The 5,367-nt window shown below is 44.6% G+C and overlaps 1 pseudogene; it reads left to right on the forward strand.

The window, feature by feature from the left end:
• The first annotated feature begins 759 nt into the window (after positions 1–759).
• Positions 760–4,844, forward strand: LOC101717295 (phospholipid-transporting ATPase VA pseudogene; annotated as a pseudogene).
• Positions 4,845–5,367: the final 523 nt, after the last annotated feature.

The raw sequence follows: 5,367 nt of genomic DNA on the forward strand, positions 1-5,367 counted from the left end.
AAACCCTTTGACAATAGCCAACATCCATTCATGACAAAAATCCTGTATTACAATTTTCAATTTTTATGTTGAATCACTCTTTCATCTTTGGAATGAAAACAACTTGATCATGGTGCCTGATCATTTCAATGTGTTGTTGAATTCTATTTGAATGAATTTTACCAAGGATAATTGCATGCATGCTCATCAAAATACTGGTATTTAGTTTTCCTTTTTAGTTGAGCTATTATCTGGTTTTGGTGAAGGTAATCCTGGCTTTACAGAATGAATTTGGAAGCATTTTGACCTCTTTATTACTTGGTCAAGTTTAAAGAATATTGTCTTTAAATTTTGTCTAAATGTCTGGTAAAACTTAACATTAAATCCATTGACACCTCGTGTTTCCTTATACAGCAGAGTTTTTATTATCACACAAATCTCAATGCTTGTTATTGATCTTTTTTATATATTTTCTTGGTTCAATTTTTATAACTCATATGAATGTAGGTACTTATCTGTTTCTTTCATCAAATTTCTTGGTATATGTTTTAAAAATAATTTCAGATAATCCTCTATTTTGCAGTGGTAAATGTAAATATCTATTGAGTCCTATTGAACTATAGTGTAATTTCATTAGAATGTTTCATTGTTGATTTTTGTTTTTTTCTATCATAGGTGTTTTGTTGTCCTTTTGGGTCAAGTAATGTTTGTACAGTGATGTTCAGTTGAACATCTTTATAACTTCATTTCTTCTTGAATTGTCCACTTTACTAATATGCAATGGCCTTCTTTGACTCTTATGTACAATTTTTATTTGAAGTCTACTTGTTACATGTAAGCATAGCTACTCCTGTTTGCTTTGGGGTTCCAGCTACTTGCTGTATAATTTTTTATACTTTCATTTTCAGTCAGTTTATATCTTTGCTGTTCAGATAAGTTTCGTGCAGGCAACATATAGTTTCTCTCTCTCTCTCTCTCTCTCTCTCTCTTTCTCTGATCTAAATTGCCAGTGTGTGTCCTTTAATTAGAAAATTAAGACCATTTACATTGTTATTGTTGATATGTATGCATTAATTCTTGTTATAATTTTTTACCTAATGTTAGATTTATTTCTGTTTGGCATTCATGTATCTATTCTCCCAATGAGATTTACTTTTTCCCTTTGTCTTATGACTGTTTATGTCTTTTTCATTTGTTTACTATTCCCTTACATATTATCTATAATTCTGGCCTATTGATTGTAAATTTCTTTAGTTTATACTTATTATTGGACTATTTTATGTCTTCTTCAAATTAGTGATCTGGGTTGGCAATTATTTTCTTTCAGAGTTTAAAGTACCTCACACTAACTCCTTCTATTCATTAAGGGTTACATTGAAAAATCTGCTATTATTCTGAAGGACATATAGGTCGCAATTCTTACCAAGAGAATTAATGTTTATATTGAGCATAGTAAAGGGTCCAAGAGCTGAGACAACTTTCTAAAAATGCACAAAGGAAAATGATCAGAAAAGTGAGGAATGCAAAGCCTGGATTAAACTAAAGCACCAGCTTGCACCACCCAGAACAGCATAACTTGTGAGTCAGTGGAAAGAAGCCTGAGCTAATGGAGCTATTCACTATGTAAACATATCATAACAGGTGAAAAAATATATATTTAGACTCAAAAAAACAGAAAACAAGGCACAAAATTCAACAAGATACTCAAGTTACACAATATTATAAATTAATCAAGCATCTTTAGTGTCAATACTTCTAATGTTGAAGTAATATATGTTATCAGTCCCTTTGAAGATGATTTTTCTTTTGCATGGTTTAAATCAAGTAACAGCATTCTATGCTCTTACAATGTGGACCAAAAATTCCTTCTATTTGCATCAAGTTCATGTAGATCTTTTGAAAGTATTAAAACTACCGCATTTGAAAAAAAGAATTGAGATGTGTTCTGTATGTGTACTAACTCCCCACAAGAAATGTAATCATTATGTAGTACAAACATATACTAATAGAAAAAAAACTACATTTGAACTAAGCATGGTGGTACATGACTGTTATTTCAGCTATTTGGAAAGCTGAGGAAGGGGGATAGCAATTTCTAAGCCCCTGTCTCAAAATAAAGAACTGGGGATGTAGCTCAGTGCAGGCAGCTGGATTCAATCTCCCACCATCACAAAAATAAACAAAGATCTTCCATATTTGCATATTTGCTTACTTTATGGCTTTGATCAGAAAATTCTGTCTCAAATTATATCAAAAATCATCACACGGCGGGGCGCAGGCGGCGGCGCGGGCACGGCGTGGTCCACATTGTGCGCTCGGAGCTGCTCGCCTGGGGCGCCCGCCCTCGGGCTCCCCGCCCCGCCTGCCGCCGACAACCGGCTGCGGACCACCAAGTACTCGCTGCTGTCCTTCGTCCTGGTCGTGACGGTGCTCAAGGACCTGTGGGAGGACCTAAGCCGCCACCGCTCCGACCTGGCAAGCAACTACCGCGCCTGTCTGGTCTTCGGCGGGGAGGAAAACAAGTAAGTGAGCCTATTCTGGAAGGCACCTGGGAGACTTCGTGCAGCTCCCCTGTAACGAGATCATACCTGCGGACATTCTGCTGCTCTCTTCCAGCGACTCCAACGGGCTGTGCCACATCGAGACCGCCAACCTGGACGGGGAGACCAACCTGAAGCGGCTGTGGATTCTCGGAGTTCCACACACAGGAGTGGAGAGAAGGCCGGACTGCGCAAGGAGAACCTGCTGCTGCGCGACTCTACCATCTGGAATACAGAGGCGGTGGTTGGTATTGTCCTCTATGCAGGACATGAGACCAAGGCTCTGCTGAACAACAGCCGGCCCCGCTACAAGCGCAGCCAGCTTGAGAGGCAGGTGAACTTCGATGTGCTCTGGTGTGTCCTTCTCATTTGTACGTCTCTGTTTTCAGCGGTTGGACATGGATTGTGGGTATGGCTGTATCAAGAAAAGAAAGCATTGTTTGATGTCCCCAAGTCTGATGGTAGTTCCTTGTCCCCGTCACAGCAGCAGTGTACTCATTTATGACAATAATAGTTCTGCAGGTTTTGATCCCGATCTCCTTGTACAAGCGGGCCTGCAGATCTGGGTTCTCACCAGTGACAAACAAGAAACAGCCGTGAACATCGCCCACTCCTGCAAACCGCTGGACAACGAAGAGGAAATCACCACCCTGAACGCCGAGTCCCAGGGAAGCCTGCTTGGCCCTGCTGGAACAGTGCCTACAGTATGCACAGTCCAGGGGCCCCTGCAGCACCCCTAAGAAGACCAAAGGAGACATCAGGGTGGGGTTCTTCCCTCTCTGCTCAGCCTCCAAACTCACCACCTCTGGCCCCAGCCTGAGCCTCGTGATTGACGGGAGAAGCCTGACCTATGCGCTCGAGAAAAACCTGGAGGACAAGCTCCTCTTCCTCTCCAAGCAGTGCTGCTCCGTGCTCTGCTGTCCCTCGACCCCTCTGCAGAAGAGCATGGTGGTGAAGCTGGTCCGGAGCAAGCCCAAGGCCATGACCCTGGCCATACGTGATGGCATCAAAGGATGTCAGCATGATCCAGGTGGTGGATGTGGGCGTGGGGATCTCAGTCCAAGAAGGCACTCGGGCAGTAATGGCCAATGACTTCTAGTGCTGAAATTCCAGTACTTGGAGAGACTCCTGATCGTCCACGGACACTGGTGCTACTCACGACTCGCCAACATGGTGCTCTACTTCTTCTACAAAAATACTATGTTTGTGGGCCTCCTGTTGTGGTTCCAGTTTTACTGTGACTTCTCGGCTCTCTGCCATGATTGATCAGTGGTATCTGATCTTCTTTAATCTTCTATTCTTGTCACTTCCCCAACTTGTGACTGGGGTGCTGGACAAGGATGTGCTAGCAGATATGCTGCTCACCGAGGGGCAGCTCTACAAGAGTAGCCAGAAAATGGAGGAATATTGGCCCCGAGCCTTCTGATTAAACATGATCGATGCTGCCTTCCAGAGCTTGGTCTGTTTCTTCATTTCTTACCTGGCCTACTATGACTTGGACATGGACGTGTTCACCTGGAGCACCCGCATCACTGCCAACGCTCTGCTCACCTCCCTGGTGCACCTGGGTGTTGAAATCAAAACCTGGACCTGGCTCAACCGGATAGCATGTGGCTTCAGTGTCCTTTTATTCTCGATGGTGGCTTTGATCTACAATTCTGCCTGTGCAACCTGCTACCCTCCGTCTTTCCCGTACAGGACCTTGCAGACGTTACTGGGAGGCCCCGTGTTCTACTTGACCTGCCTCATAATGCCTGTCACTGCACTGCTGTCCAAATTGTTTGTCAAAGCTCTCCAGGGAAGCCTGTTCCCCACCCCCAGCTGCAGCTGGGACACCAGCTGGCCAAGAAATGCCACAAGATACTCAAGACTCCTCAAGAGACCTTTGCTCAGGGACACCTCCTGGGAGAGCCACAGACTGAGCTCTCCCCTGGGAGCACTGTGAACCCCTCCAAGTCCCTAGCCCTGGACTGTGCCTCTCCGGAGGCCAGCAGGGAGCCCAGTGTAGTGGACACGAGTGTGCCACTGAGAGAGAACAGCCTGCTGGGGTCCCCGGGGTCTTCCACGCCGGGGCAGGCTGTTTCCATAGAGTGCCCTGGGCATCTCCAGAGGACACCTCTAGGTACTGGCCAGGCCACCCAGCTGTCCCTCTTCAGCTCCCTTGGCTGGGTGTCCTCCCTAGTGCCGGTCAGTGGGCTGGGAAGTGTCCTCCGTTTCTCTAGAAGTAATTTACACATGGACAAGTGGGACAGTGAGTTCCTGCCCAGCCCCCCACAGTCAGAGCAGGGCCTGTTTGGCTTGCAGAGATGGGCTGCAGACTTCTAGACCACCCAAGGGACATCAGTGGGCCGCAGCCACAGTGGACACCTGGACACGTCCTTTTCTATATGTACAACATAGATGTTAATATTATTTATGCTTATTATTTGGACAGAAGAGTTCTAGGGAGGTGTATTTTTTAAACATTTTCAGGCTAACACAGGAAATGATAGGTACCAAAAGAGAAAGTTTATTTTTTAAAGTTCAAAATAGAGTATATTGATGAAGAAAAATAAGAGCTTTAACATATGTGTGTGTGTGTGTGTGTGTGTAAAGGTTAAAGAAGAATGACACTTGAAAAGTGTGTTTAAATGATTTTTTCATCTCATTTTGTACGAAAGGCAATATGACTTCTTTCTTCAACATGTATGACCTTTGCTTTCTCTGAGGAGAAATGCATGGATGAGCACAATGAGCCCAGGGCTGCAATGTGAATGCTGTAAGGAGTGATGGGGGGGGGGCGTGGCCCCAAGGCAGACCCTCCACCAACTTGGGGTGGGGCTATCGGCCAGCTCCTCTTCACCCAGAA

The sequence above is a fragment of the Heterocephalus glaber genome, unplaced genomic scaffold, assembly GCF_053883595.1.
Source record: "Heterocephalus glaber isolate CG9 unplaced genomic scaffold, H.glaber_assembly_v1.0 deba00001613, whole genome shotgun sequence".
In the NCBI taxonomy this organism is placed as follows: Eukaryota; Metazoa; Chordata; class Mammalia; order Rodentia; family Bathyergidae; genus Heterocephalus; species Heterocephalus glaber.